The 11368-nt window shown below is 45.4% G+C and overlaps 1 long non-coding RNA gene across 2 annotated transcripts; it reads left to right on the top strand.

The window, feature by feature from the left end:
- The first annotated feature begins 120 nt into the window (after positions 1 to 120).
- LOC109373226 (uncharacterized) lies at positions 121 to 10310 on the top strand. 2 transcript variants are annotated; one of them, XR_002122181.1, is made up of 4 exons: positions 121 to 402; positions 8615 to 8673; positions 9113 to 9211; positions 9983 to 10310. It is a non-coding gene; the product is annotated as an uncharacterized LOC109373226 (long non-coding RNA). The 2 variants fall into 2 exon arrangements; XR_002122183.1 differs by lacking the exon at positions 8615 to 8673.
- Positions 10311 to 11368: the final 1058 nt, after the last annotated feature.

The following is an 11368-nucleotide window of genomic DNA, read 5'->3' as shown; positions in this document are numbered from 1 at the left end:
GGTGCTTGGAGCAGAATAGGAGGAGACCCAAAAAGCCTTATAGTTAAGCAAAATTTGGAATCAACATTTAAATTAGGTATGCTTTCTGGGCTGATGTTATTTAAAAGCTGAATAGCCGATGTCAAAAATAGACTCCCCTTTTTTTCCAAAGTGTGGCAAAAATAACCACATGCCTTTCTTGGACTCCTGACTCTCATCCCAAAGGGTTTTCTTGTATAGGAACCAACAATTCCTTGGATGGAAACACTGGATGGACTAGTCATTATTTTGAGATTTAGGAGATTGCCGATTCTTGGCAGACCTTGGTTATTTTTCTAGAGTAGCAGGCAAGTAGTTGGACAAAAAGCGAGAAAGCCGATCCATGTTGCTGGCTTTGGCTTCTTCGTGAACAAATGAGACAAGGTGAGTAGCTGCCCTGCTCATCCCTGTGTTTGTTTCTGAGGAAAGGTCATAGTGGCTGCAATCCTGTTGTGGGATCTCCGTCTCCTGAGAAACGAGTCCTTCCCCGTTGCCTTCAGGGTTGCCAGCTACTTGAGGAAGACCTAAGCGATGTCTGCCTGCTGCCAGCATAGCCCATTGAGGGGTTAGAAATAGTAGGATTGCTTGTGGAGGGAGAACAATCACTTCATTGTCAGGTTTTGTGTTTTTTTTTTTCTTCTTTTCATCCAAATGCTGGGTTGCTTTGTGGCACAGTTGGAGATACTGTGTTGAGGAGCCTTTGCTCATGGCAACGTTTCCTCTGTTCGTTGTCTGCTGCTTCTTGCATTGGAAAATTCCATCCTTTAACACTGGGATTATATGTCACCATTGCTGAAATCATAGACAGAGTCCACTTAATTTGCTGCAAGCATGAGAGATAGCCGGAGAGAATGGGCGAAGCATAGCATTCCCTTGTATAAAGAGAGGATTGAACAAGGTCAGTGAACCAAAGAACCAACAGGTCACAAACCCTCAGGGGGTCATGAAAATCTTCCAGCGTTTCCTGTTTTTAGGAGCAAAAATGATGCCTGTTTAAGTTTTTTAAAAAAGAAAAAAAAATTAAAACGTAATTAAGATTGACCATCACGATTGAACTGGGTGGGGTATTTGAGGGCTCATTGTTGTATTTTCTGTATTTTTGCATATTTTTTGAAATTTCAGGGAAAGAAGGTTTTTAGAACGTATTTAAACACTTCCATCTTTCATCTCAGAACGATTCGTGAGCCCCACAGAGGGTATCATGTCCGCATGCGCAGCAGGGTGGGCTGCTCAACTGAGCATGCTCATGGGTTGACCCCAGTCAATTTAACTGTGAGCTGAAACCGCAATGCTTGTAACCCGTTGTACAGTTTCAAATGGCCTTTATTCTTAGCCGTATGTTCTTTGGTCTATATCCTGAATGGATCATTTGTTGAAAACTAGAAACTTTAACAACACAGATGCTGAAATTCATGTTAATAATTCAATAAATTGCCTGATGATAACCTTCACTTTATCTCATAAGAGGTATAAAATATAAATAAATATAAGATATAAAAGAAGATAGTCTTTTTGTCATGAAAATCTATCCCTCCAAAGATGCCCTTGGACCTCAGAAACTTAGTGTTACAGAAAGAAAAGATAGTGAGTGACAATTATCTCTAATTTTGGTTTTCATTTATAAAGAACAAATGATTGTACCAAAGTGATTATAAACAGCAGCTAGTTGATTTTTTAAGCACAAAATATAAGAATTTCAGACATGAGGTTGTGAAAGCAATTTTGGTGCCTCAACTCCTAATTAATTTCAACCTGTGAGCATCAAGCTGCTAACAGAAAACAACACTTTTATTGATTTCCCCCCTGCATCTGATGGCTTCGAAATGGTTATCATGAAATTTTTTGTTTAGTCACTGTTTCCTCGTGGCTTTTGGGCACAGACATGGTAGAAGTTTCTAGAAATAGGGCACATTGTAAGGTTTATGGGCTTTAGACATGCACTATTGAAATTCTACGTTAACCCTCACCTTTGATTAAATTTTTAAACATATTGAATATTACAGATTATTTTAATATGAGGTTTATAATATATGTGGATAAAATATAAAATATTTTTACTCCCAGTTTTTTTGTTTTTTCCCTATAATATTGGAATTGTCTGTGCATGTCTCTCACCTTCTGGCCCACTTTTGATGCCAGCCATTGCTGGGGCAACCAGCTTTGTTTGTACAGGTGTACTAGCCAGCGCCTCCTTTCAGCTGCAGCATGTATCTCCCTTTCTGCCCTGGGCGTCTCTGAGACGGTATCCTGGTGTTATGCCTGTGCAACTGGAAGTTTTCAACACCCCATGAGAAAATCCTCTAAAGGGAATGGGAGGCTGTGGGATAATGCTTCCCTTTTTCTGCCCTCATGATGAAAATTCTAATGTGCATTCTATACCGCTCCTTAGCGGGTGCTCATAGGACATGAGATGGATCACGGGAGCACCTTTTCTCCCTTCTTCCCTGCTTCACTCCCCGCTACCCCTGACTCCTGTCTGCTGGGATCTCTCTCCAGAACAACCTTCCTTCCCAAAAGCCCTTGTCACAGGCTCTGCTTTCTGTGAGGAACCCAGGCTAAAACACTAAAATGATACAGTAGAATGAAGACGTGGATGCGAATTGCTAAGGGGTTGGTTGTATTGTATAATACATCTCCGTGAAAAGGGTTCAAAGGGAAGTTTGGGAAATCCTGTGCCAGATGACCACTGGAATCACAGTATGGAGAGTTAGAATTGTCAGGTCCCCCTCCATCTCTCACCGGTTTATGAGTGTCTTCCATGAAGAATGGTAGGAGAAGATCCCCAAGCTTTGTCAAACCTGTGGAACATCTGAGAGCATGTGTGACATCCAGGAGAAGCAGAGAGAGAACAAAACAGAATATTTTCACATTCAAAAATCTCACCATCTCGGGAGTCTTCTGCGCTATTTCTAGATCTAATTCTAAAACCGCAGGCGATGCTGGCTTAGTCCCAGGAAATTGTTGATGTCACTCTAGGGCATGGTCTCTGCCTATATAGGTCAAGGCGGAGGCCCAGGAAGGGCTTCTTTGCTTCTGTCGTGATTTTACTGATAGAAGGGTGGCCTTTGCATCAGCCAGGTGATTGGCTGGACTCTGAGGACTCTGAAAATCTAGTTACCTCCCTGTACTTCTCTGTACCTGTACAGTCTAGGCCAGAGGTTCTCAAAGTGTGGCCCCTGGATGAGACCATCGTTTTCTGAAGGCACATTTCCCACTGTAAGGGAGGTTACAGATGCCAGTTCTTGGGTCCCGCCCAGGTCTTCTGTTCAGACAAGCCTTCCAGGTGATTCTGATCCTGGTTCAAGTTTGAGAACCACGGCCCTGGGCCCTTTCTGTCTCACCTTGGCTTTGGAGCTTTGGTGGCCTTCAATGTCAGTTTCACACTCCTGTCCAGAGAATGGGCTCAGGAGACAAAAGATTACTTGGCTAAACAAGAGGTGAGAATAGGGGCTAGCACTGTGTAGGAAGCCAGCTTACAAACAGATTATGTTCTTGATTTTGGAAGTTTGCTGTTTGGAATGCAAGCTGTTTTCCTGGGAATGGTACAATGGTTCCCATGCCAGCAAACGGAGCATATTTAATCCTGAACCCAGCTGAAACATAGCTGCATCACAGTGAACAGAGAAGATCACAGATTAAAGCCATAAGTGAAACACAGAGATAGTAGTATTTTATTTATACTAATATTGGTGGTGGAAGGACGTGTTGATTTGGAGGTGGGTAAGGAGGGAAAGGGGGATTTGTCGAGGTTATGAAGGAGTGGTTGGCCTTTCTCTTAAGAATGTCACGACACTGATTCCTTTAGTTAGGTTTTTCTTAAATGTGGTTCTGGACTAATACCTTCTCTTTTTCTGAAGGCAGATTCCTCATTAGGAGGGAGGCAAAGAATTCTGAGACAAGTTGGCAAGAGTTGAAAAGGAAAGCCGACAAAGAAAGGGAATTAAAGAGAATGTGGGTTTGTTTTTTATCAACACCAGCGTCAGTGGAGACAGAATTAACTTGAATTGTGAGCAGTGAGAAAATGGATGGGCAGGAAGAGGGTCAGGATTCCCCTCTGACAAAAGAGAGGCAAGAAAGCAGACAAAACCCGGCCATACAGTTTGCAAGCTGCCGTCTGGAAGCCTTCCTTTCCGTTTGTTGCCCTGACACTTGGCCTTTTGACAGTCACATTTCATGTCACCTTGTCTCTTCTCTGGCTCCAGATGGGCAGCTGACCAGAGACCTTGACAATGACCACTGATAAGGTGGAGAAGATGAACTAGACCAATCCGATATCCCCCTTTTCCCTCCTAGGTATATGAACTGAGGAACACCCAGAGCATTTGTTCAACCTGTGATGGGAAGAGGTATGTGGCTGGTTGTAATCACTTTACATGTTCTCAAGTCAAATGCTTCTAGCTAGGCTTCCTGTGGTGGTTAAGATGCTTTCTTCTTGGGTTCACTATGCCTTTTTAGCTATTCTATTTTTGTATCATACACATTGTTGCCACTGGTGGTCGAATGGCTGGATTTGGAGCAATGTGGCAGCCCTAACAGGACAAATTCATTGAATAATATTGCCTGACAAATGGCTCCGTATTCCGAAGAGAGCTTGAGACTTAATTACTGATGTCATTTATCTCTATTTGCACTCCAACCATAAGTGACTCGTTTCTCATTAACGTTGGGTCATCTTCCAAAAGGAAGAAAAGAGGCCAAAATATCAGGAAGGGGAAAAAAAAATTGATGTCTTTGTTCCCCACCTCATTATCCTGATAAATCATAACAGACTCTGTTAATTAGAGGGGCAGCTTTCACTGGCTGACTCCTGTCCAACAATTACCTCAGAAAGAAGCACCACTGGGAACATTTCCTTCCCTTCTGAGGAGATGAAAGGAAGTCTGTAACAAAAAGAGGCAACGTTTCCCCAGCCATGCTGGGGGTGCTCACAGTTGTCAAGGCGAATTTCTAGACTGAGGGCTGGAGCTGTTTCAGGGGTATCGCTTGTGCAGTATGGCGATGATGGGGTGTCTGACGCTGCCCTCTTAATCTAAGGCTTTAGGTAATGGTCCCCGGAGCCTCCAACTCTCCCGGGAAGATTAGAGCCTAATTAAACAGGGGAACAGGTGTAAGAGGGCCTGATTTGATCTGGCCAAATTAATGCTGAGATTGGGCTTGCATTTGGTAATGGGAAACCGTGAATTAACGACAGCCGGAATACAGCTAATCCTCTGGTTTCGCTGTGACTGTGTATAAAACAGACTGGACTCGCTGGGAACACAAACAAAGAGGGATCTGAAGTGAAGGTACGCCGCATCCGTGCAGGAGGAGGCTGGCGAGGAGCCTGGCCGCACACTGCCCAGACGGACAGCCTGGGACAGTCCTGGGGCAGTTGGTCTGCTGTCCCTGCAAAAGTATTAACAGTGCCCCTTTCATTCTCAAAAAAAGTCCCAGTGTGCACTGTAAATTAAATAGTTACTGTATTTCAATGTCAATTTTAAGCCTTTTTTCTTTTTTTACCAGAAGAGTGAGTGGTGTCATAGGTTGAATTGTGTCTCCCAAAAGATGTTGAAGTCCTAACCCCCATTACCTGTGACAGTGACCTTATTTGGAAATAGGGTAGTTGCCGATGATCAAATTAAGATGAGGTCATCAGGGTGGCCCCCAGTCCAGTATGACTGGCGTCCTCATAAACGGGGAAAATTTGGACTCAGAGACAGATGTGCACAAGAGGAGAAACATCGTGTGATGATGGAGGCAGTGACTGGGGTGATGCTTCTACAAGCAAAGGGTGCCAAAGATTGCCAGCAGCCACCGGAAGCTAAGGGAGACGCCTGGAATAGATCCTTCCTCACAGTTTCAGAAGGAACCAACCTTGCTGACACCCCAATCTCCGACTTCCAGCCTCCAGAACTGTGAGACAATACATTTCTATTGTTTTAAGCCATCCATTTGTGGTATGGTTTAAGCTAAATCAAGTGGGTACTGGTGTCAAAGTGTCTGAAAACACTCCCATTGCTCTTAGTTTATACATTTCCCAGAAAGGAGCTGTCTTGGTGGCAAAGGCTGGCTGCAGGGCTCAAGTGAGAAGTCTGTCAGTGAACTCATACCAGCTTCTGAGTGCCGGGCGCTGGGGAGAGGATGAAGGAGGCACACGTGGTTCCTGGCCTCCAGGAGCCCGCAGGCTGATGGGAAGGGAGGCAGTGCAGCTGACCTTGTACTTAATTGAACATGAATATGTATCGAGTGTTCAGAGGATGGAGGGAAGCACATCCCTGAGGGACACACCCCAAACTGGGCTGGAAAGCAAAAGGCTCCCCAAGAAAGGGCCATCTAAGCTGACCTGCTAAGCAAGGTTACCTGGATTTATAATATGGGGAGTGGGAGGAGCACGGTGAAGGCTCTAGGTCTAGGGCGAGAAGGAATAAGGAGTGTACACACACGCCCAGAAAACGCAACAGCAGGAGCCAGGCGCGAAACTGGGGGAGGGCTGACTCGTTTCTGGTTCTTCATCTCAGTCTCATCGCCTCATTCATCAAAGGTTTAAAGCACATTTACCATGTACCAGACCCTGAGCTAGCAGCTGGGGGATTCCAGTGAGGGAGACCACCACGTAAAGTGCCAATCAAGCAGTTGATGGCTCAGGGCTGGGAGAAGTGACATGAGCAGCCGGAGTATATATAATGTGATTCTATTTCCCTGAAGCAGAATTTGGGTTGCCGCTTGTCTTGGTTTCATTCAGGGACATGGCAGAACACTTCAGAACATTCAGAACGCCTCTGTGATGGCCTCTTGCTCTCGAGGTCCCACGCCCCACATCCTTGGACCTGAGTTCCCAGGACCTACTGTGGACACCATCTTGAATGTAGGCTTTTGTCCCCTTGGCCAGAATCTCAGGAAATAACGAAATCGATAGACTCAATCCATCCTGTGCATAGATTTTTGAACTCTAGCTTTGACAGTTCTCAGGTGCAGCCCAATCCAAAGGGGCCATTCACAGTGCCATTTTCAAGATGGATTTCCAGGTTGGATGTGAAAGTCACTCTTCTCTCGCTGCTTCCAATTCTCTGTCTCTGGTGGGCCCAGGACGAAACCTTTCCAGCAGGCAAAACAGGGCTCTGGTTTTGTAGGCATGGCATTTATTATGCAAGTGTACAGGTCTGCATTTCAAAATGAAAAATAATAATAATTGAAGTTTCTCTAGGCTTCTTGGGCCCAAACCACTCTTGCAAAACCACCTTTGGATGAGCTTTAAGTGTCAGCAAATCAGAAACATGTGGATTTAATTTCCTTTGAAATACACCAGGGGAACAAGGAGGCAGCAGGGCTTGGCAGCCAGCTTCTTAGGGTTTGCCAAACCCCAAATATCTCACACTCTGTGAGAGCCATCATGCTGGCCCCCAGCAGTTGCAGCTGGCCAGCCCAGCCACTGAATTTCTTGTTGTGCCATTTAGGTTTTCTCTAACCATTAGGCTGATCTCTTGGTTCAGGCTAGATGCCAGGAGGACGCTGTTAACACCACCCACATGCCTAGCAGGACTTTGGAAGAGGGACCAGTACTGCAATGAGGTGTCAGGTTGGCTCCAGTCTTATCTGGACGAGCAGGCCATCTTTGCAGCCATTACTGTGCTTTTAAAACCTAAACCAACTGTGAGAGAGGTTTTCCAACTTGATTTCTAGATGGGAAAATATTTTGCTTTTATGGTGGATGATGGTATCAGGTCCCAAATGTATTAGGTTTCGTGATCATCCAATACTTATGCGTATAATGTGAAACATGTCCATATACTGCTACCCCGCCATTAGGTTCCAAGGTAAATATGGGCCCACAGACCCCCTGGGAAAATAAAGGAGCAATTTCATTAAAGGAAAGAAGCCACACCGTCCAGGAACTCTGATACGACCCCCAAGCCCCCAGATCCTGCCCTACTAATTTAAGAGTAAGAATATGCCAACAAGATCTGTGCCAACATCATATCCTCTGGTCCATTCCTTTTTTTTCTTGATATTAATGCTCCATTTTTCTTCCTGTATTTTCTATGCCCAACAGCCTCTTTTGCCTAAATAATGATGATGTACATTGAATGCAAAGGGCAAATTGAACCTTAAAAAAGGTAGTTTTTGCATCCAGAACTACTGCTTTCATGCCTGCTATGCGTCACAGACGATGTACATATGCTGACATTCTTGTTATCCTCATCTCCCTGAAGAGGCAACTGAGGCAGCCCCAGAGAGGCAGGGTAACCTAGAAATCACACAACTAGTAAGGAACAGCTGGAACTTGACCTTGGACTGCTGGGCTCCAGAGCTGATGTTCTTACGATGCTGCCTCTTACTCCATTGTGAGGTTCATATGTGAATTTGACTGGCCCAGGGGGTGCCCAGATACTAGGTCAAACATGATCCTGGGTGTTTCTGTGAGGGTGTTTTTGGATGAGTAAGTTCTAGCTGCAGGAAACGCTGCCAGGAAGGAAAGAAACCTTGCGAGTTCCCACCTGGAGACAGTGAACACAGGGAGAGGATCCTTGAGAGTAAAATTATCCTCCAAACAATTGGGTGCTGAGCAAGACAAGGATTTCTGTGTGAGCAAGGGCAAATACCTTATTATCTTTGTTAGCTGATGTAAATAAACGCCAAGGCCATTCAGCGTGTCAAGACTATCGGCATTTACCCTAGGTGAGTATCCAATCCATTTCTTTCTATTTTATAAAGCCACCCCAATCTCAGGGTTAAGAAATTGCATCTCCCCCAGCCCCTCTTGCCGTTACAATGTCCCTCCTGGCAGTCAAGGGTAACAGTTGGAGATGTTAAACATTGAAGGTGTGTCCTGGCTATTCATTGAACTCCAAGGGAAGATTGGTGTAGGAATGCTTGTCCGTCTTCTGCTGCTTTTATCAAGTGGTCAGAGGTCCAGGAGGAGGAGGCTGTGGCCTTCTACTGCTCTAAGTAGCAGGTGGGAATCATACTCTGGGCTTTAGCAGCAACAAGATCCCTGCATAAGCCTCCAACCCTCCCCCGTTCTTCAGCCTCCCACCCCAAGCATTTTGGGGGTTGAAACCTCTGCAGAAAATGGATGGGGGGATGGCATAGCCACTGGAGGCATGCAACCCCCCAGGCACGGACCTCTGATGCTGTAGAAGCTGAGAAGCTGATGGCAGAGAAGGATTACCAGGAAGAAAGGGCTGGGACTGCTGCTGCAAAGATGGGGTAGCAGGTGAGACCTGGTGCTTGCAAGCAGGGAACTTTGGCTTTCATTAATGACATCTAGCAAGCTGCCACCTGGGGACAGTGAATATAGTAGTGCCCCTGTATCCGCGGTTTTGCTGCTTTCTGCTGTTTCAGTTATCCGCTGTCAATATGAAAATGTTAAATGGAAAATTCCATAAATAAATAACTCGTAAGTTTTAAATTGCATGCCATTCTGAGTAGCATGATGAAAGCTTGCGCCATCCCACCCCGACCCACCCAGAACATGACTCATCCCTTTGTCCAGCATCTCTGAGCTGAAGACGCGCCCTCCTGCCCTTTAGTCATTTAGTAGCCGTATTGTTATCGGATTGACTGCCATGGTATCGCAGTGCTTGTGTTCAAGTGACCCTTATTTTACTTAATAATGGCCAGAAAGAGCAAGATTAGTGATGTGGGCAATTCAGATATGCCAAAGAGAAGCTGCAAAGTTCTTCCTTGAAGTGAAAAGGCATGTATGAGCATATATGAAAAAACATAGTGTGTGTGTGTGTGTGTGTGTGTGCATATATATGGTTCAACACTGTCCATGGCTTCAGGCATCCACTGGGGGTGTTGGAACACATCCCCTGTGGAGAAGCCGGGGAGGGCAGGGGCTACTCTACAGGGAAGGTGTAAGGGTGAAGCTTAAGAAATCAGTAGCTTAGCCTACAGCTTCATTCGCCTCATAGCTTGCTATTCAGCTGTTTTCTCTCTGTCTCTCTCTCACTGCCCAATTTAATTGCTCTGTTTTCCCGAGGCTACATGCATACCGTGTTAATCTAGCTAATCAGCAGAACACTAACTTGCAAGAAACTGAGTCAGCCCTCTGGACACCGGCAACCAGGATGCAAGTCTGGACTGCGATTCTGTCAGATGACAAACGACTCACCCATAAGATGGGGATTCGAGATAACCATCGCAGAACAAACCGAACCCCCGGATGAGTTACGTGACTAACTCCCCCTTTCCTTTGTTCTGATTCTCCTTGTGCACCTAGAAAACCTGTGACCTGTCTAGGAATGGGAGATGGCCTTTGGACAGGAGTCTGCCATCCTCCCGGAACGCCAGCATTCTGAATAAACCTGCTTTTCTTTCCACCAACCTTGTGTCTCGATTTTTAACTTTTTCTAGCAGCAGGCAGCCAGACTTTAGCACGGTAACGATGGGATCCTTGGACTGGAGATGTGGATGGCATTTGCTTTGGTCAAGGGGACAGAAAAAACTCCTCATCCTTGCATTGAAATCTTTCTTGTCTCTCCCAAACCCCTAGTCCTAGAACAATATCATTTTCAAAAGGTCTGGCTTGAGTGTCACACTGTGAGCTAGTTGCTGTGAGCAGCAGAGAAGAAAGAACATTTTCCATTGAAAAAAAATGAGCCTCAAACTCACTAGTTCCGCCCGAAGCCAAAAGCTCTGGACTTCCACGGGCTTCTCTGTAATGGATAATGGGTCAGTCTTCATTCTTTGAAAAACACAGCTTTATTTTTTTCTTCTTCTTCTTCTTCTGCCCGTCAGTTGAGTTAAGTTCTTGCAAGCGGGGTTGAACAAGAAATGCCATTTCTCATGGAAATGGTTTAATTTCCATTATATCCGCATACAGGCTTGCTTTCAGAATGGCTCAAACGGGGCTGGCCAACGTACTCTGAATTGAGGAGGAAAATAGAGACGGCTGAAACATTTGCTTTGAGGGAAGAAACCAAAGAGGTCTATTCATTCGCATTGACCTTGAAGATAGGTATCAAGTAATGCTGCAATTCAGGCCTGATTATTTGCCAGGGAGCAAGCCCCGCTCCTGTCCTGCGTTTTGCAGCCATGCTCCTCTCCCTTAGGAAGCCTCAGAATCAGGTGCCTCTCCCAAGCGGCCAGGTGCGTTTGATGGGTCCTGGCACTGCCTGCTCACATTCCAGCTCAGCAGAGCTGTCCTTGCAAGCCAGCCTGGCCTGGTGTCATTGGTAATGCCACAGAAGAACATATTCCTGACTGTAAAAACTAGTGGCTTTCTACGTGGTTTCCTTCGGAATAGTTCCAGCCTGTAAAGGGGTCTGGTTGCCCATTCAATTGTCTTAGCCTTTAAAAATATTGATTCAAATGGAAAGCTCCTAAAAAAGATAAAGATGCCTAGCCCTACCCCAGATCAACAAAA

This window comes from Hipposideros armiger, unplaced genomic scaffold (assembly GCF_001890085.2).
Source record: "Hipposideros armiger isolate ML-2016 unplaced genomic scaffold, ASM189008v1 scaffold_695, whole genome shotgun sequence".
Taxonomy (NCBI): domain Eukaryota; kingdom Metazoa; phylum Chordata; class Mammalia; order Chiroptera; family Hipposideridae; genus Hipposideros; species Hipposideros armiger.
This window is presented reverse-complemented; position numbering and strand designations above follow the sequence as displayed.